This window comes from Corapipo altera, unplaced genomic scaffold (assembly GCF_003945725.1).
Source record: "Corapipo altera isolate COAL_440 unplaced genomic scaffold, ASM394572v1 81, whole genome shotgun sequence".
In the NCBI taxonomy this organism is placed as follows: domain Eukaryota; kingdom Metazoa; phylum Chordata; class Aves; order Passeriformes; family Pipridae; genus Corapipo; species Corapipo altera.
The window spans coordinates 158,355-179,981 of NW_020884987.1; the positions used below are offsets into that span (position 1 = coordinate 158,355).

At 40.4% G+C, this 21,627-nt stretch overlaps 1 protein-coding gene across 6 annotated transcripts in view; it reads left to right on the top strand.

The window, feature by feature from the left end:
* The first annotated feature begins 3,541 nt into the window (after positions 1 to 3,541).
* GULP1 (GULP PTB domain containing engulfment adaptor 1) overlaps positions 3,542 to 21,627 on the top strand; it is a 153,926-nt gene continuing 135,840 nt past the window's right edge. For 2 of the 6 annotated variants that reach the window (XM_027666161.1, XM_027666160.1), the window contains exon 1: positions 3,543 to 3,630. The gene's annotated coding sequence lies outside the window, so the exon portion shown is untranslated. Of the gene's footprint in view, positions 3,631 to 21,627 lie in introns of all 6 variants that reach the window. The other 4 variants (XM_027666159.1, XM_027666162.1, XM_027666164.1 and 1 more) reach the window with 4 other exon arrangements.

The window sequence follows — 21,627 nt, forward strand, 5'->3', positions numbered from 1 at the left end:
TGAATCATGGGTCATCTACTGCCACCACCTGCGTCTCCTAGAACGCTTCCATCAAGGCTGTCTCCGCACAATCCTAAACACCCACTGGCCAGATTATGTGACCAATACATCTGTTCTAGAACAAGCAGCAGTCACAAGTATTGAGGCCATGTTGCTGAGAACACAGCTGTGCTGGGCAGGGCACGTCTCAAGGATGAAGGACCAACCACTGCCTCCCTAAGATCTTGCTCTATGGTGAACTTGCCACCGGTTGCTGCAAGAGAGGAGCCCCGAAGAAAAGATACAAGGACTCCCTGAAACAACATCTCAGCCTTGGCCATATTGATCAACATAACTGGTCTACTCTGGCCACCAATCAGGAGGTCTGGAGACACACCATCTATAACACCGCTGCTTCCTTTGAGAACGCAGCAGGATCACTCTTGAGGAGAAAAGACAACGCAGAAAGAATCATGCCTTGCAGAATTTACCACCTAAGGAGTCTTTCTGCTGTGCCTTTTGCAACCAGACGTGCCTGTCTCGAATTGGTCTTTTTAGCCACCAGCGTGCTTGTGACAAACGTGGGTAGAGCCCTCCCCAAATCTTCATTCACGAAGCCCGGCCATGATGATGATGATTAGTTCTCTTGAGTATCCTCATTTCTCCTGTGCCTGGTTCTTTTCTCAACTTCTCTGCAACATGCAGGTGTGAGAGCCCCAGGAATGACCCGCTTTTGTCCACTTCAGATTCTGGGGCACCCAGACAACAGAGGAAGTCACTGTGTTGTTCTTTTTGCTCCCAGCCTTTTGCTACTTGATCACACCAATGAACAACTACGAGGAAGAGGCCCTAATGCTAGAATTCAAATATTTTTGGTCTACTTTTCCTCTCAGATAATATCTTCATTCCATCTCTAGGTTGTCACTGTTGATGGGAAAAAAAAATGACTGTAGAAGAAAAAAATATCACATTTTCTTCCGTTCCCTTAAAATACTATGCACCAAATTTAAGTCAGAAAAAGGCTTGCTCTACATTCCTTCTCTTTAAGCATTGTAGTACAGATTATGTCAAGAATACATCACACAAGAAATAGAAAGCTTCCTATGTACTGAGTATTTTTTTCTTGCATTATAAAATGTCTCACTTCCTTCAGGAAAAAAATTTGCATGCAGAAGGGATTTTGAAAAATGTCCTTTCCTGAATAATGTATTCTATACATATAATTTTATTGCACTTAAAAAGGTACAACTTGATTTCGGACAAAATCTAGTCTGACTTCATCAAGCATACTTGACTTTTGAAAACACAGTAAGTAAAAAACACCCCTGTATAATATTTTATTTTTAACTTGCCCTGATGAAGAATCTGCTATGGTACTGGTAAAGAAGTTTGAAGTGCCCTTACTTTTTCTTGCTTTCTTCATCACTTTTGGAAAAACTCATAATGTGTTTTTCAATAGCCGAAATGTTTTCTGTTTGTGTAGCATGTGCTCTGCTCTGCAGGCTACAGCTAATCAAATTGTATAATCAAAACCAAACCAGGACACTTACTGAACAAGTCTGAGTACTTGTTTATGACATCCAACAAAGACCAGCTTTGGATGTATGTTCTGGAATGCCAAACAGATAAAGATGCTTTCTGACACTGAAAAGAATTGCAGTTTTGCCTAAGGAAGCAGCACATGAACTGCCAATGTTGCTTTAAAAACCAACCACACGAACATGAAAAATAAGCAACCAAGGTCTAAATGTTTAACACAATGTTCTAGATCAGTTTGTGTCTGTATTTCCGGGAAAATACTAAAAAACAAGGTTCTTGATAGCAGTTTACTTTTACCTTTCCTCAGCGTTTTCACAGAATTCATAGATTATCTCTCTTCCCATCCTCTCTGTCACTTTTTTTGACAGGGACAAATGGCTGAAGAGATGGATGCAATGCAGTTGTCATCTCTAACAAAATGCTGCAGAAGGATGTATGGGAATAGCTGTCAGTAACAACAACAGTTAAAAAATCCCTTTATTTATATTGCCCAGCCATGGATCATTGATAAATGAAATGTGTTTTGTCCAAATTCATTAGACATTCATTCAATTCTCTTAATATTGAGTAAATAGAGGTTTAGTGGGGTATTTTTTTGCTTGTTTGTTTGTTTATTTGTTTCCCCTCTCCTCCTCCCAGGTGTTTAAAATTTAATATTTGCATGCTGAAAACAATTCCTGGCAGTGGTGTTATTTAGAATATAGTGCTCAAACAATTTCCTCAAGTGATTTGCATTTTCCTTTCATTTCAGATTTTCACTTCTATTTATCTTTTGAAATGTAGCTGGTATGATTCTACCAATTTTGCACATGATGATCTTTTACAATTTTTTGCATAGCCTATTCATTTCCTAGTAAAGTTTACAAAATAACTCTGACACTATATAAAAAGTTAACATTTGTTTCCTTTACATGAGAGAACCAACTGATAAGAAATTTCAGATTTCTAATAAAGTCTAGAGCAGACAAACTTACTACTAATGTGCTTTGGGTTTGTGTACCTATTTTGGAGGGCTTTTTAAATTTTATCTTAGTTCTGAATGGAAAGGCAGCCACACCAATTAAATTCTTACATAATTCGTACCTATGCATGTAATTATCTAGAGCTTACTGATTTAAAAAGCTGCCTGCTCTTGACTTCTACCCTCCATTTTTTTCTGTCATGATTTTCTGACTCTGATCTGTAAATTGCCACCCTGAACTCTTTTCCATCTTGTCTTTAAAACAAGAATACGCCTCCTGCACACAAAGCACCTTTGCTTTGATTTCAGTGACATGTTTTGTTCTACTCTCTAAATGGCCATTCTTGAGTTTTGTCTACTGATTAATGAAAAATGAAAGGTATCTTTCATGTGCTGTGAAAAGAAAATCAGGCAGGGCAATGACAGATGAGTTTCCTGCCTTTCCACAGACAGTACATGGCCTCTCACTGGCAGTATCATGGCAGAAGGCCACCAGGAATAAAAGAAACATGGCAGACACGAATTTCTAGCCTTTCTACAGGAAATATTTAGTCCCTAAATTGCACTTAGCATGACTGTTGTAAAAATATATTGATCTACGCTCTTCTGGTGTTTCTAAAGCACATTTTAATTGGGATTGCACACCACACACATTATCTTCAAAGCGTGATGTTACACATCTGTACCCTACGAAAATACTTCACTGTGGATTTAACCCAGACCCGTGGAAGCGCGTCCGTCATCTTTTCCCCGAAAGATGTTTCCTCGAGGAACGCAGAGCTACCAAATCGCATTCCTCACTTTCTCGAGTACTGCCTACTCGTCGTGTGTTTGGTTGGTTTTTTGTTTGTTGGTTTTTTTCCTTTTTTTTTTCCCCCCTCCTCCCTTTTCTTCGCTTCACCAGACTGGGCTCGGACGCCGGGGGAGCCCGGGAGCGGCGGCGGGAGGCAGGGGGAGCCCGGGAGCAGCGGCGGCGGCCCGGCCCGGCCCGGCGAGCCCGGCAGGCAGGCGGGTCCCCCCCGCCCTCCTCGCTGACGTCAGGAAACTTTCTCCGCGGCTGGGGCCGGAGCGGGCGCCGGGAGCCGGCACGGCGGCGGGACGGGCTCCATCCATCCCTGCATCCATCCATCCATCCATCCATCCCGCGGCAGGTACGCGGAGACGGGAGCGGCCCGGGGAGGGACACGCCGCCCGCTGCCCGCGGGTGCCGAAGAGCGGCTGGAGGGGAGGGAGGGAGGGAGAAAGGGAGGGGGGTCTGAGCGCCTGTTGATCGCTGCCCCGGGCTCCGCCGCTGCCGCCGGCGGGGAACTTGTCGGCGGAGGTGGGCGCGAGTGAGGCGGTCTGTGCCCGGGGGTCCCGCAGCTCCCGGCTCACCTGCGGGGCTGGCCGGTGTCGGGGCCACCCCGCGCTCCCGGACCGAGGGTGCGGGGCGGGCACCGCCGCGTCCTCAACTTCGTGCGGGGGTCTGGGACACACGGGCTGTGTGAATCGCGAAGAGCTGCGAATATCGAGATGCTTTTCGTTCTGGGTTGTTTTTCCTCCCCCTCGTAGTAAGTACAGTAAAGCCATTATCCGAGCGGGGGTTTTGTTTTCCCGCAGAGGCTCCGCCGTGGCAGCCCCGCGGGGTTGGGCGGTAGCCGAGCTCGCCGCCGGAGCCGGGGAGCGCTCGCTTCTTGTACAAGGGAGGATCTTGGGCTCGTAGGCAAACCCAAACCACCGAGTTAATTTTAACTCCGCGTGTGTCGGGAGGGTGGAGTGCTGGAGGAGTTTTGCCGGATCATCATGTGAACAGAGAGAGCTGAAATCTGAGCAAGGACTGACTGCAGCCGCTGGCTTGGACTCGGGGGAGGGAGATTCAGGGAGAAATCCTCAATTTGAGGGGGTCTGGAAGTTGTATGACAACCGGAGGAACATGGAAAAGTGTGTTGCTCATTTAATTTCGCCGTCCTTGTCTTTCATTGAAGGGCACCGAGAGTCAATCAAAGGCCCGTAAAGGTTAATTGTATTCTTCCTACAAAGGAATTGGCGCCTTTCCGAAGAACTAAATGTCTGGGGTCTTTTTTGAACTTAAGATACTAATTAGATTTCTAATTTAAATATCATGCAACTTTTTAACTTTTCAGTTCCATCGCAGTTGCAAGTTTTTAAAAAGTCATCTTTATGGTAATAGAAAGTTATCATAACTAAAAAGATTAGTTAAAAAAACTAATAAACTGGAAAGTGAGGTGTGCATGAAGATGATTATGAAGGTGCTTTAAAAGTGTTTAGATTCATGTAAAATGTTTTAGCAATATATGCGGCCTATTCCGTAAAAATATAAATAAGCATCTGTATTTATGTAATGTGTGAATACTCTCCTTTTCTGTGATTTTCTTCCCCTGCATGTTAGACCAAGGCAAAACTTGAGTTATACTTTTCAGTTTTTGTAGTGATAAGCAGAACTTCAGAGCCAATTATGATGTTAATCAAAATAAGAAAAAAATAATAATTCACCTCAGGGGAGAATTTTTTTTTTGAAGGCCAAGCTTCTGTTTTTATGGCATTTTCAAAACAAACAGTAAATTTTGCCTTGTAATTGTAGGTTTACTTGATTGCTTTGTCATGTAGTAGTATGTCAGGTACAACTTCAAATATTTGGAGGTTATCCACATGAACTGAGAGAATGGAACAACAAAACAGTGAGCAAATAATTCCATTATTATTAGCCATATGCTGCTTGGGATGCATTTTATTTTTAAGTGCACAGATACGTTAGTGATTATAGGTCTCATTAAAGGCATATATTTACGTGAATAGCTTGAATAAACAGAGTGATTTAAGGATTAAAAGCCTAGGAATTATGATACAGTGTTGAAAGATGCGAGGGAGCAGTTCGGTTGGTGCTTTTAGCAGAGCTACAGTGGCAGGAAAAGCAGGGAGAAGAAATAAGCAGAAACAAGTGGGAATCCAGTTGCCTTAGAGGTTGGGATAATGTGATCCAGCTCACTTTGGGTGTGTCTTGGGAGTGATGAGTACAGAAATTAAAGTCATTCCAACAGTAAACTACACTACCATGTTCTGTGTAAAGCATTTTAAATCTTGTGGGAAAATACAAGCCAGAAAGGAGGAAGATGCAGTTAACAGGAGTGGACAGTGAGAGTAGTATTTTTATGCAAACTAGTGGTTGGTACAACCTCCTTAGTCTTTGGAGACAACTTTGTCATCTCTTTGGGAGTTTTTTTAGAGTTCAAAGACTGTGCACCTACTGTTCTGCAAAACACTCACCTGATGTGACGTTTGAGAATTTCCTTTACGAGCTTGTTAAAGTAATTTGTTAGTCTCTTGCCTGTAGACAAGGTTACATTTGGGGTTCAATAGCAATGAGTCTGTCAGGGTGTGTTCATGCAATGTTTGTAAACATTACTGGATGCTCTTAAAGTCATAATCAAGGAACTTATATGAAGAACTTGGGAGGTCAAACACAATAAACTGGAGTTTGTATTATGATTATAGAATTAGTTCTTCTTTTGAGATAATCTCTCAAGAGTGTATTGCTTGAACATGTCATAAGAAATTAATTAAACTACTGGCTGAAATAATTAAACAACAACTTCAGCTTGAACTGGGGGAGTAACATAGCTTAGAAGAGAACAGAACTAGTTTATATTTGAATTGTGGTCATACTAATATGACCTGTGGTAGGATTCTGATTCTGTCAGTTTTTTCAAGAGAGTGAGTAGAGCACTGAGAGCTGAAAAGTCCACCAGGTTCACTTCACAGAAATTGCAGCTCCCTTAGAATTTTCAGTTATTATCAACAGTGGAATGCCTGGCAGAAGACAAGGTTGTGTTTCAGCTCTTAAGACAAAAAATCGTGAATTAATGACTTAACGGAGTTGTTGCATAAGAATATGCTAATTGGGCACAAATAAACATTTTCCCCATCACCTTTTTTGCCTTACTCTAATCTGATTTTTGAAGGGATAAGCTCCTTTAGAGAATCAGGCTCTATCCCAGAAAAGAGCAAACAATACTGCCCCTGTTAAAACACACAGTGCCTCTGCATAGATACCTAACAACGTTCTCTTTGCTTCTCTTACCTTCAATATGTAACTTTTCATACAGATATATCTGCTAATATCTTTGTTCCAGTGGAAGTAATTTTCTTCCTAGCGTGTCCTAAATCCCTGAGATCAGAACCTTGGCTTTCTTTATGCAGTTTGTTTTGCTGGTCCTTCCCTGAACGTGCCCCATGACTTGGATGCCACGTCGAGCTGTTCTGTGGATTTGCTTTTGTGGGATGGCCAACCCTTACCATTGAATGTGTTACTGCAATCTGGGTTTACACTCATGGCTTATGGTGGTCAGGGGCTGGAGGAAGAAGGTAATACATTTATTAATTATTTGTCATTTTGTGGTCTCTCCTCAAGGCACAGAACTGTGACCTGGCGGGAATGGCAGAGTGCATTGCTACTGAGTTACTGCCCACCTTTTCTTAGATGTGCAAGTGCAGACCTTATCTGGGCCATTCTATTTGCCCAAGGGCACTGAAGGAACTCTGGGAATGGTCAGCAGTAGCTCTTAAGTCTTAAAAAAAAGGCTTTTTCTTGAGCGTTTTAATGCACTTAAAAAGGTGGGGTTTTTAACACAGGCTGCAGCTCCACCCCATCCAAGGAGCAGACAGTCCTCAGGAATGCCTCCTCTTGACGTATGGTTTTAAAACGTGTTTGTTACACTAAATTGAACTTGAAGAGAAGGAAGGGGTGTTACCACACAGATTTTATCCAGGATTTCAATGGAGAATTTATCAGCTGGAAGGTCATCGTGAAATCCCAGGAAAGAATTTAGACTTCCATTCCTCTCTCCCTCTGCCTGTGTAAGCAGATGTTCTAATCATCCAAACTAGATGTTCTAATCATCCAAGAGGGTGCTCTGGATTAAAATATGATCATTTCCTCAGGTTGAAATGAGTTACTTTTCTGACATGTAACTAAGTATTAGGCAAAGAAAGAAAGAAATGTAGAATTTTGTAGCCGAAGGACACGAACATTTCTGTACAACAGACAACAGCTGGGTTCCTGACAGCCATCTGAGTAGTTTTCACTGGAGCAAGAAGCAGAACTTGGGCTTTGTAATACCTATGGTTTCACACAGGCTGCTTGATAATTTGGCAGAAAGTACTGGAAAGCCCCTGGGTTAAGATGCTGGATTTCTCTAACTTCTGTAAAATTCTTTTCTGTTTTAAAGAAAGCCATTGAGAAATTCTGTTTGTTATTTTAATTCCAGAATCCAACCTATTCAGTTTATTAGTATAAAGTCACTTGGTTAGTACTGCTTTTATTTTATGTCTCACTTGGAGCTTGCATATTCTGGTTTTATTCTGAGAACTGAGCAAGGTTTTCTCCATTTTCTATCTCACAAGCAGTTATAAAGATTCAGAAACATCTGTGCAACCAAATGTTTTTCCATGCATTCTGTCAGCAATACCTGATCAACACCATTGCCTTGCATGAGTGTGTACAAGAGTAACTTGGTAAACAATTCTCTTAATAAGGCACTGGTTGGAGCAGAGACTGCAGCTGGCTCATCTTACTGGTTTTTAGCTCTATGGAATAAGTTGTTAGAATTAATTTGGGGTTTTTTTTGCTTTTTGGTTCTGTAACCATAAATTAGAACCATAATCTGTGGAAATTCTTTAAACTTTCTGGTAATTCCTGTGCTGTAGAGATACCTGAGCAGTGCAAGTAAAGAGCACTTTTTACTTTTTGAAAAGTATGTGACTTCTTAGGCAAATCTTTTGGCATTAAAAGTGTCTGATGGCTATTTCTAATTTGATTTATTGCTTTAATGGAGATGGGTATGTGGGTACTCCAGTACTTGGGAATAGATATGGGTAAAGGAGACTAGTCTCCAAGGTGCTTCAGTCTTCTCATATTCCTGAAATAACATGAAAACTGTAAAACTGCATGCAAATTCCTACTTATTATTTTTTAGATAGAATGAAATAGCTTTTTGAGGACTGCTAAATTCTCTGGAACTGTTCAAGATCTTCAATGTGATTTTTTTATTCTTTCTCTGCTCTCTCCATCCCTGTAGTTTTAACGGGAGCAATCTTGGACAAAGGCAAAATGCAAAAATACCACGATGTGCAAAACAGGATCCTGGCTGGTACCTGCTGTGACATTTAATATTCTATTCTGCTTCTATTTTTGTCCTTTTAAATGCAGATCCTAGATCTTCAGTTTCTTCCAGGCAGGTTGGGCCATTAGGAACTTAAAACATTGTGCTTAAACTTTCCGAGTGCTCTGGGAAGCTCTAAATCTGTGTAGCACTTACAAGTATTTTTTTTCAGAGTTCTCAGCAGCCTATGCAAAATCAAACTTTGCATTAGAGGAAAGCCTGGGATGAGACTGCAGCTGCCATGGGGAGAGATGTCAGGAAGAGAAGTGGTTGTCCATTCTCACCTCAGTCTTTGGCATGAAGCTGTTGTGTTAGTGCTGGCAGTTTGTATCTGCTGCTCAGTGTAATTATTGCTTTTCCTATGCATACAGGCACTCCTGATATTAAGGAATGTATTTTCTCTTTTATCAGATTGAGAGCTTTTATTTTCTTTTTTCATGAATGTGTACATCTTTTAAAGAAGGTATCTCTTGAAACAGCAGCACTTTTTTTCTTAATCTGTAGTGAAATCTTCTGGAACCTGTAACTGAAGTGGGGTAATGAGCCTAGATAAAGGACTGTGTTCCCACTAAAAAAGATGATTTTTCCTGCAGTCACATCTCAAAATGTTGTTTGGAACAGCAATCATTTTTGCATGCCAGTTACATTAGGAGTTGTTTAAAAGAGTTTTTTGTGTCCTCAAACCTATTTTTTAAACATTTTTCCAGACCATCTTTCCAAATGCCTTGCTGTGCAGATATGTGCTGTCTCTTGATGCTTTCTTCCTACATGCTGTGTTGGCAGCTGTATGCATTCAGAGATCATGAGTCAGGCTCCCTAAGAAAAAAATCATAAAATAATGAGATTTAAAATAATATAGGCTTTGTCTTCCTGGAATATTTAGTAATGTTTTCCTTCTTCAAAGCTTTTTCTTTTTACAGGTATAGACTTTTTTACCTGAGCTCAAAATTTCAGGACTTGGACTTTCAAGAAAAAGTGTCTTGTGAGACTTGCCCTAAAATGGTGACTGATGACATCACTGTGTCTGAGCTTCTGCTGGTACATGCTTCAGTCTTAAATGAGAAAAATAGTAGTCAAAAGGTTTCATTTTAATCTGTGTTTATGTTCAGATGCAACAAAGAGGCCGTCGCTGATGGTTCCAGCTGCTGGTTCATGGGCTGAAGTCAAAGGAGGTTCAGTGCTGGAGCTGAAAATCCTAGCTGATAGCAGGTCTCTTTTATCTGCTTTCCAACTGCTAAGGTGGCAGAACCATCCTTTCCAAAGCTTTGGACAGTTGGGATTAAGGCTGAATGGTGGTTTCACATTGCAGGGTATGGTGTGCACAAGTCATACCTGGTTTAGAGTGACTGTAGTTAAGGTAACTACAGGGTTCAAACAGGGTAAAAAATAACAACGAGAGGTGAAGTGGATATGGTATTAATATAATGCTGAGTTATTACTCGGGGCAGAAAATAGCAGCAGGGGACTGTGTGTGTAGACAGCAGAAAGTTTGAGACACTGACCCCCACCATTGTGCCCCTTAATCTCTCTCACATGTGTGAGCTTTAAAGCTGAGCCTACTGTGGATTTGTAAACACAAAGGTCTTTAACATCTGAGATTAAGACAATCTTTTTCTCTATTCAAGCAGTCTAAAAACTGCATTACTAATTCTGTAAGTTATATGTTGCATTAATATTCAGTGTATCATGTGCAAATGGAAGAAATTCTTCTTGAAAAAACTGTGCAGCTGGAGATGTTACTAATTCTCTAATATTCTGTGCTATATAGTAATTGCACTTAATTGTTTGCTTTTGCTGTGTTTTATGGTGTGAAATGCAGCATGCCAACACTGCTGAACTGCAACTTTAGTGTGTATAATGCTAATACTCTTGAAAGAGATAATTCCCAGATTTCACCTGGTTGGATGGAATGGCTCATGTGTAACTACCAATGCAGTGCTTTATACATCTTCATGTATGTTAGTTTGTAGTTGTTTTTTCTCAGTACCAGGTTGTTTTTGTCTTCGCACATGTTTTTGTGCAGTGTGTTGGTACTGGTAACCAAAAGGCAACACACAAAAGGGCTGGGCCAATGTGGCTGGGAAAGTCGTGTGTAAAATAACATTTTCTTACACAGCCACTTATAACTTTTAGTGTGTTAGTTGTTAAAATTCTCATTAAATTCCTTGCTGTCCTTATACTTCAGTGCAGCTCTCCAAAGCTGAGTCTGCTTTTTATTCTTTTAAAAAGCATATTAGTTTGTTGGGGTTTTTTTGCAAGACCAAAAGAACTCACCTAGTAGAAGCATTCCAACTTGTAAAAATGATTCTCTAACCTTCCCTCCCATGCTGTGTTGGGAGCTCTATTTTTGCATTAGTCCCAACAGGTTTGAAGTCATACTTCTTAAGAGGCCAGCCAGTCTGGTAGAGGGCACTTGGGAACTTCATAGTTCCCAGCTTCAGTTCTCTCAGAGACTGTTGGTTCTGCACTGAAAGACAGCAGAAGGTACAAGCTGTGTTCTAACCTGGCCATCCTGACTTGCCATCTCATGTTTGTCACAACCACTCTGTCATTAACAGCAAATGCGATAACCTGGAAGAGCATACGAGATATTTATTGTTTTCTCTTTCAAAATTAAACACCTCTCCCAGAGCTCTCTGTTTCAATCCCCATGTTTTATGACTGAGGATCTTATGTAGCTATTAAACCGCCGGACTGATTTTTGCATTAGTAATTTTCTCCAACATGAAGAGTAATTCCTGAATCCAAATCATTAGCTGGCATTTCAGCCATGCAGAACGATGTGCTTGCCTTGGTAATACCCACAGCTCTACGCTGGCTGTGCTCAGAGTGGCTCTTTTATCCTGGTTTGACTGCGATGGCATGGGACAGCCGATGGCTACAGACGTGGCAAATCTGCCAGCCTGGAGAACTCACAGAGCAAGCAGAGCCTTCCCAGGTATTATAGTGATCTGTCAGGAAGCTGAAGTGCAGGTGACAGCGCTCTGCCAGCTGTTGATTATTTCTCTTAGAAACACGTTGGTGTTTGCTTTGCTTTTGTACCAATTGGCAACGTGAAAACGATTTCACTGCACAAGTGACATCGCTGCTGCAAGGAAGGATGTCTGTGGCACAGGAGGCAAGGAACTACTTTAATACCCAGCACTGAGTGTGTTTGCTTTGCAGTCTTGCCCAAAAGTTGAAATGTTGGTCATTAGCCACAGCAGTCAATGTAAAACTGTCACGCTGTCGGGATTTTCTCCTCTGCTGTTATGTTTTCTGAGGGGAAGAAAAAGGAGGGGGTGTGACTTCTTAGCAATAATATCATGTCATGGTACTATGATTCATGTAGCTATGCATTTAAAATAGAGAATTAAGAAATAAGACTATTCTATGTGAGCTCTCAATACTAGATGACAAGCATAGTGTGTACACACTAACACACGTAGTTTGACTTGCTTCCAGTATAACTGAGAGCCCTCAGTCTTACCTGTCTTCAAAATGTGGAATTTGCACCATGGGTTCTAAATCCCAGGCTCAGATTCAGAAAAGACTGACATGCTTTAGTGAACAATTTGCAGAGGCTTACTTAAAGATTTGTTTGTCCCAAGCTTGAATCTAATAGGATAAAGGATATCCTAAGAGCAAATGTTATGTTGTTGAACCAGAATGCATTTACAAAATGTCTTCCTTTATCTGAATTTCACTTCCATATTACTCTCTTTTGTTTACTTTTAAATTCCCAGATTTCATAAATAAAGCAAAGATGTAGTCTTTCCTTTTATGTCTCCAAAGAAAGAAATGCAGTTGCTAAAACCTGACAAAAATAGATGTAACCTCATTTGTTTGCATATTTTATTCACATTCAGATGAAGAAGATGACGGGGAGATAATACAGATGAGAGATGGTATTGTGTGGGGAAAGTGACTAATGTTGAAAGAGGCTTTTAATGAAGTGGAACATGTCCAAAGGAGGACAACAGAGATGGTGAAGGGCCTTGAGGAGAAGCCATATGAGGAGTTGCTGAGGTCACTTGGTGTGTTCTGCTGGAGGAGACTGAGGGGAGACCTCATTGCAGTTACAACTTCCTCAGGAGGGGAAGAGGAGGGGCAGGCACTGAGCTCTGCTCTGGGGGGACCAGGGACAGGACCCAGGGAATGGCCTGAAGTTGTGTCAGGAGAGCTTTAGGTTGGATCTCAGGAAAAGGTTCTTCCCCCAGAGGGTGGTCGGGCACTGACCAGGCTCCCCAGGGCAGTGGGCACAGCACAAAGGCTGCCAGAGCTCAAGAAGCATTTGGATGATGCTCTCAGGCACATGATGTGACTACTGGAGATGGTCCTGTGCAGGGCCAGGAGTTGGACTCGATGATCCTTGTGGGTCCCTTCCAACTCAGAACGTTCTGTGGTTCTTTGATTCCATGTGTAGCCTTTTGCTGGCCAAGAGGATCATTTAAAATGGAGTAGAAAGCTTCTTCCTATGGAGGCTCTCTGACAACAGAGACTTTTTGGGAAGACTGTGTGTTTCCTACACTCCATGTATCTTTGCTGGTCACTGATTTTCTGGTGTTTTTAAGAGTTTCCTCATCTGTGATACTTCTTGCTTGAATGTTAAGTTCTTTCCAGACTGGACTCCTGGAGGCATCTGGGATATGTCAAACAGAAGTTCAATGTCAGAATGAACATCATCATCTAAGCTTTTGACATCCAAAATTCGCAGCCAGGTCATATTATGATGAATTAGAGCATATTGTACTTTATTAGGTAGCCTTTTTCTTACCATTTTTGGAGGATATCCTGAGTTTTTATTATTTTGTGGCTTTTGAAGAATTCCTAAACGAGATTTTCTCCCCCTTTCCATTTTGGAGCTGCGTTTCCTCTGAAGCATTGTTAGGCTTGATTAGGATCTAGGAAATTTTTGAGTAATGAGTCAGAAAAACAAACAGAAGTTGAGCAAGCAAAAGCTGAGGAATAGAAGTGCTGAATTTAAATGCTTTCAGTTCTAAAATCCATGTATAGTTTTCCTCTCCTGCATGCACACCTATTCCTTCCTTTCTTCCTTGTTCCTTTCCTTCTCTTGTCCTCGCACCTTCAAAAAACCCACAGAGAGCAGTTCTGTTATGTCTTATTCAGACAACTTTTTGGGATGTGCTTCTTAAAAAAACCTGAAGGGAAAGCTTTTAACTGTAACAAATCTGTCATGTAAAAGATGCAAAACAGTAAATATGCTTATTCTTGTAAACCCTAACAATTCCACAACAGTCCCTTATGTACTTCTTACCCAGAGAATTATTTTCAGTTTTGGATTTCAAGTTTTTTGACATTGTAACTGAGCAGTGATTAAGAGGTATGAAGAAATGAACCATAAAATAGATGTTTAGTGAAAGATAAGTAAAAGCATACTTAATAAGATTAGTGGAATCTATTTGAGATGTGTTATGTTACAGGCATACCCATGACTACTTAAACACTGAAATAATCTGGTGCTATTTAATCCAAATCAATTCCATTTGCTAGGTCATCTGGAAGTTACTTTACTGAATAAAGTTCTTAGTTGCTCAGCCAAATGGCAGGGGAAAAAAAAAAAAGTCAAACTGCTGAAGAAATATGCCTTGACAGTAAAGAACATAATAAAATGCTGAAGATCTCAGTTCTGAAAGAAATAAGTGGTTGGGTGGAAATAATTGCTTTGAATATTTTGAATTCATTATGGTGAATTTTGCCAGATGCTGTAGAAGAATATTTATGTACATTATTTACTGTGGTGTTTCTTGTGCTTGCTGTAAGGCATGTGTACTTCTGGGTAATTTGATCCTGTTTGTTTATGGTCTAAATGCTTCTTTCCCCTCCAGACAGCAGTATTCAATTGTGTATTATGTTCAGCTGCTTTTTAGAAGACGTGATACAAATATAAGTCCCAAGCACTGTTTGTGGAAGGCAGAATCCAGCGTATTTCTTCTTAACTGGCAAACACGTTTGGAATCTTGACAGATTTCTGAAACTTGCATTTCAGTGTGTACCTAGGAACATTTTACAAGGTAAGATCTTTAAAGAGATGTTGCAGCGCAAAGACATGTTTGTAACACGTCTGGAGAAGGCAATTTATTAACTGTCCTCTGAACTTCTGATATTGTGGAGGGGTGAAGGACAGAGAGAGCACTCTCTGCTCTGTCCTGTCTTGTCACTTATCTGGAAATGTGTCAGTTATTCATTGGAGCTGCCCTGGTGTGTGGATGTTAGGAAAGCTTGTAGGCATACATGGCAAAGCACTGGCTAGTGCAGCAGCTGATCCGTGAAACACTGTGTTTTTATGGGAATGACTGCAGTTCCGCAGCCACTAGTTCTGGTTTGTTACGGTTGTAGGAATTCTGCTTGGGCCTGTGCTTTGATTTCTCAGGGTATGCTTGGTTGGGACGTTCACACTGTAGTTCTGCAACTCATCTGAGACAGAAACAACGCCACTGAAATCTGGTTGGAGCCTTTCCTTGTGTATTGCCACCCTTATGCTGCCTAATGCACCTTTCTCTGGGTACTGACTCAGGTATTTTCAGTATGGCTTTAGGAACCAGATCAAATATGACAAAGAACTAGGAAGCGTGAGGAATAGGTTCATTTATACACATTTAGTCTGACTGTGGAGCTGCAGAGTAAGATGCAATACAGTTGCTTTTCCAGATGGAAGCTAAGCTGTGAGCATTGGTTCAATGTACAATGGTTTTTCCATGACTTGCAGCCTGGTTCATCACTGACCTGAGCAGAACAGATCTGTCCATATAAACACAGTCTCTTTCTGGCCTTCATTGATATACTTTTATGGTCTTCAAGACACAGCCACTTTAATGAGTGAGGATAAACAGTGCTCTAGTATAGAAACCAGAAATAATGTTGTTACCACATCCAGTTTATTTAGCTTTGTCATAAATTCAGGTTCCTATATGAGTGTATTAGGGAATACGTTTTGTTTTGTTTTGTTTTCCTACTGAGCTCTATCAGCAAAAAACAGAAAATCTTTTTTTTTTTCTTGGCTCTTACCTGTCTATAAAAATGAAGAATGCATTGACTACTGAATGCGACAGAACACTTACTTTTATCTATTAATTAATAACAGAAAAGAAGCAGAAATTGATAGTGTTTTTAACTTGTTTTCTTTGTATTTCAGTTTTGTGTTCTTTTTAAAATGCAGACTTTATTGATCCCGGTCAAATAAAGATGTGAGGTTGACGGGTTTCTTTCCATAGTGTTATTACTAACATTCTTTCATCGCTTACAGAAATAAATATTGTGTATTCTGTGCTCTTTACATGGGAAATAACCAAGATTTTCTAAATCTTACCTTCATGATGTTGTACAACATATTAACAAGTAGAATGACTGAATTTCATGGCAAACCCTACATATTCCTGAAGCACTCCAACTATAGCTGTAGTGTTAATTCCTTCCTCTGTGTCCTTATGCCTGTTGCTCTTCATCAGAACTACTCAGAAGTGTCTGAAGCAAACTTGCAGAATTTTTGGTCCTAAATTTCATGTGTTTATAAGGGTTTAGGAAAGGTTTTTTTATTTAAGACTAATGTTTCATGCAATTAAGTTTGAATTAGGTCATACTGAGCTCTGTAGAAGAGGAACTAATATTCCTATTGTCACTGTTTAATGGATCAATTTAGGGTAAATATCATTATGTAGACTATGAATTTCTAGACTGACAAAGCAAACAATGTGGGGGTTCTGGCTTATCCAGGGACTGTTGTCTCCCACTCACCCCCAATTAAAATATACCATTGCTAAAGACAGAGTTTTGACTTTGAATCTCCACTATTATAAGTTTTATCGTAATGTAGAACAGAACATACCAGAACTTAACTGCCTTTTGGAGGATCTTTTTACAGTTGATGGTGTTGCTGTTGCTGCAATGGAGAAGAATTCGGGTGCTCAAGGGACTGTTTGATCTTTAAAAATAAGGCAGACCATTTAAACTGCTATTTTTTGAACTAGTCTCTAATGGAATTGGGCTGCAGCAGAGTAGTCTCATTTTTCCTTTTGCATCTCTCCCTGGCAACGATTCTGGAACTTGTTGGCATGCTCCAATAAAATTTTCACACATTTCACAAAATCTGATGAATGGTTAGAAAACAGAGATTGGCATTACTGTCCCTGTAGGAGACATGTAGCTGACTGGAGAATGATGTGGCAGAAAACAGTGGATTCTTGCTCATCACCTGAAGTTTGCTGATTTTTAGTGACAGTTACCTGGAATAAAATCCCTGATGAAAAGATTTTTTTTTTTTCTTGATCATAAAATTTTATCCATTAAGCCCTGTCATAATGGATAAAACCTTTCTAGCACTTTATTTGGGAGTGGCCTTACAGGTGCACAACACTGTGAATTTTAATGTTGTTCTTTATCATACTTGTGTGGTTCAGTCATCTATTATTTATTATTCCTTTTCTATTTTTGTCATATTTTATCACATTCTGTTTTCTTGAAACATTCATTTTAGCTCTCTTCAGTCTGCTTTTTTCAGCAGACACAGTCTTTTACTCAGTCGTGCTTTATCAGATTTGGCACGACACATCCAATATATGTACAGTATGTATAAATTTCCTTTTTTATTTTTGCCAAAGTCTCTTCAGTGTTCCAGATCTTTGGGAGTGGAGTATAAATCAAACAGCTTGCCTGTTTTTCTATTTTCTATTCTCAGTTTGCTCAGTCTGTTGATGGTGTCTATGCATTCCACATGCTCCCAGAATTTGCAGTTAATTTTTTTTCTAGCAAATTCCTTCCAAAGCCTGTATGGCTTTAAAACTGGATAGTTTGGTTGTGTTCAGACATCATTTCAGTATTCTTTGTTCAGCAGTGTTCTAAATGAGCATTTTTCCTCTATGTGTAGGTTTTTTGCTTGTATTTATTTTTGTGGGATTTTATGGCTTGGTATGCTTTGGTGCTCTTTATAAATGAAAACAAAAACTAGTGGAGTTGAAAATCTTGTGTGTTGTCTCTGCTGCCTGTTCTCCCCTTGCAAGCAGCTCCGTAGTAATGTCCATCTAGAGACTTTGAAAGTTGTTATTACATGAAAGAATTTTAGGATCTGTCTTTCACTGGGTTGCTTCATCAACTGTGAGGTTTAATTGGTACCTTTTCTATAGAGTACTTCTGTACTTTTGCTTCTTGCTTATTAATTTTTTTGTTTATGCTTGGAGGGATTTTTTTCTTTCTTATGATTCATTTTAATGGGATAAACTTTTAAAACACTAGATTTTGCTTTCATGTGTTTTCTTCAATTACCTGTTTCAGCTGCTGACTTATTTTTCCTGTTTGCATTCTCCATTATTCCCTTTACATTACTATTTCTCCACGACATTTTTAACCTGGCAGATGCAGGGCTGGATCACTGCTTCTTACAATCTCATTCACTAGTTTCTGCATCTCAGTGTCACTCTAGTGTTTTCCTTCTTCCGTTGAAACCAAACGGGTGTGTGTGTCTTCATCTCCCGGTTTATTTATAGAAGTTAGTGGATGAAAGCAAGACTTGTAAATATGGAGGTGTATGGGTTTCTGTGGCTGGGTTTTGATGGTGGGGTGGCTTCTGTTAGAAGCTGCCAGAAGATTCCCCTGTCCCCTGGAGCCAATACCAGTCGGCTCCAGGACGGAATTCTTGCTGCTGGCCAAGGCTGAGCCAATGAGGAGTAATAGTAACACCTCTGGGATAATGTATTTAGGAACAGAAAGATATTGTGTAGAAAGAATTCCAGCCAAGGAAGAGCAGAGTGAGAACATGGGAACAGCACTGCAGACCCCAAGGGCAGTGCAGAAGGAGGGGCAGGAGGTGCTTCAGGTGCCAGAGCTGAGGCCCTGCAGCCCATGGGGGATCATCGGGGTGCAGAGATCCCCCTGCAGCCCATGGAGGCTCCCATACTGGAGCAGGTGGATGCAGGAAGGAGGCTGTGACCCCATGGGAGGCCCAGGATGGAGCAGGGTCCTGGCAGGGACCTGCAGCCCATGGAGAGGGAAGCCCAGGCTGGAGCAGGTTTTTCCGAGGCAGGACTCGTGGCCCCTGTGGGGGACCCACGCCGGTACAGCTCATCTGTGAGGGACTGACCCCATGGAGGAGTGACCCACGGGACAGCAGGTTGGGAAGAGCTGCTGCCCAAGGGATGGACTCACACCAGAGAGGTCCATCAAGGACTGTCTCCTGTGGGACAGGGGAGCAGAGGAAGGACTCTGACTCCTCTCCCTGAGCAGCAGCAGAAACAACAACTGACTGTAACCCCTGTTCCCCATCCCCCTGCACAGCTGGGGGAGAGGAGGGAGAACATGGAAGAAAGGGTGGGGGGGAAGGTGTTTTTAAGACTGTTTTATTTCTCACTCTTTGACTCATATCCTGTTAATAATAAATATAAGTGATATCCCCACTTTGAGTCTGTTTTGCCTGTGAAGGTGATCGGTCACTGACTTCTCCCAGTTCTTGTCTCTACTCATGAATCCTTAGCTGTTTTTTTTTCTCTCTCCTCTGTCCAGTTGCAGAGGAGAGTGAGAGAGTGTCTTTAGTGGGTACTTGGCATACAGACAGGATCAACCCACAACAACAGGAATACCTCCACATTTGGTCATTGTGCCTTATCCCTATCTGTGATTATTCAGGAGAAAACAGGGAATAGATCTGACTCAGACACTGAATTTCTTCCATCTCTCTCTCTTTTAGGACATTTTTGATAGAACTGCTACTGTGTTGTCACTACAGGTCTGACTCTGCAGTTTTAACCAGGGATGCAATTTCCATCTCTACCACGTTTCAGAAGTACTGTTTCTGTGACCACTTTGTGACTCTCCACATCCTCAGATTTTCAAACTGTATTTTTATGATCTGATGCAGATTATAGATGACAAAACCCTACCAAAACTTCCTGGGTTTAAATATGACCTGGTATTCTCCTATGGGCCAAAAGATGAATCCCATTCAAAACTGTTTTCCTTTTGTCTGCTGCATCACAATGATGTCATGTAACAGGCCAGTTTTAGCCTGTGTTTTTTTAACACTTAATATGTTTTACAAAGGAGGCTTTTCCTATTATTGTTCTCCTGTCTTCTGTGATGAGAAACACAAATGTCCTGAAGAAAACACTGTGTATCCTTTTTTTTTTTTTAGCTGAAACACACTGCTGATCTAAATAGCAAGTAGGACTCTAAGATGTGAGCGTGAAGCTATCACAAGTTTCAACAAGTCTTTTTGCAGATTTTTGGTAAATATCAGGGCCAGTATGCTTAAAATATTATTTTTTTTTTCATTTTTCAAGTTCAAAGAGAAAACAACCATTCAATGACAAAAAAAAATTATGGTGTAACTTCTGCCATAGCAATAATCATAGTTCTGGGGGGGTTTGCTTTGTTTGTTTGTTTGGGGTTTTTTGTGAGTTGATTTGTTTGTTTTTTTATAGAGCGAATGCAATATGTTAATCCTGATGTCCTGGATTTAAAAATAGTAGTATCATACTACTAGTGGCACAACTGGCAGTAGACGTGGTGTCTGCTGCTTTTCCAGTCTTAAATTTTACATTGAGTGTGGTGATACCTGTGAAAGGAGAATACATGGGACTGTGCAGAGCTCTGGACTGAAAATGTAAAGAACATGATGGAAGATTTCCTTGTGGTGAAACAAGGATTTAAAAACAGCCCCTAGCTTAAACTCCACCAGTGAACAAAGTAGACATTTTGAGGAGGCAAACTGGGAAATGTGTGACAGAGAAGTAAAGGTTTTTCCTTTATGTGTCATGTACCTGCATCTGCTTAGTCCATTGGTCAAATTGTTGACAAAGCTTGAGTATGAATTTATTGCTTGAAAACAGGAAATATTGTTAAGACTGTCTGCATATTATATCCTGTATAGGCGCAGAATTTAGTGAAAGGGTTCTAGATTCCTAGAGTCTGTGACCAGCTGAATTGTGTATTACTGTCAAAAAAAGTGATGCAAAATGTCTATTCTTACTTACATTTCAATATTTCTACTTGATATTGATTTAATACTTGATCACCTTAATCTTGGCTACTTTAAAAAATCACTTGTTAGTTATGATAAGTAGTCTGTTTTACTCAATTAATTTGAACCAGTCACATGATTCTGAAGAACATTGAGAACCTCTCTGACTGAATATTAGACATGTTAATTTTGGTACAGACACAAAGTAGCTTGTCATATTTGTAGGTTTCAGTAGAAAGCAAAAAAGAGACTTGTTTTTTTGTAAATCCAGAATTTGTAGTCCTATTCTATATAATCCACGTGTAACAGAAGTGTTTTTCCATGCTGGCTAGTAAGTACATCATTGTGTCCAGTCCACAATAACATATAGGCTAACACAGTTCTTGAAGTGGTTGTGATTCATTTAGGGAGCTGCTTTTGTTAAGATAAATCTGAGTGGTTTGCAGTTTTGTAAAGGTGGATGGCTGTGCATGAGGTGGTTCCCAAGAAGATTTTGGTTTGCAAGTAGCAAAGGCAACATAATTTTGTTTTGTTTCATTGTCTCTTTTTTTAGTGTTTCTTGAATTGGTTATTCATAGACCTGAGGTTTGTTGGAGAACATAAAGTTACACTATACAAGAGAATTCTGTTGAAATTAATATCTTTAAGTTGCTGCAAGAGTTTTCAACAGAGCATGTGGTACTTGGTGTCATGTGCTTATTTTTAGTTCTGTTTGTTGAACTCTGACACTCAATGCAGCAGCATAACATGGATGGCAAGGGCTTGATAGGAGTAAAGAAGTGGGAAAAAATAAAAATACATCTAAGGACAACTTTTGTGAATCTTATATTAAGAGTCTTCTAAATTAAGAAAAAATGTACAATCTCATGCTTGAGGTTTTGAACTTGCTTGTGGACCGTAGACACCAAAGAATGCAGACAGATCTGAACACATCAGCTTCTGGTTTAAGCATATTTAACCCCAGGAGAAACAGCTCCACTCCAGAAATCCTGGGTGTATACCTCCAGCATTATCATGCTTTAATACACTCTTAAGTCAATTCA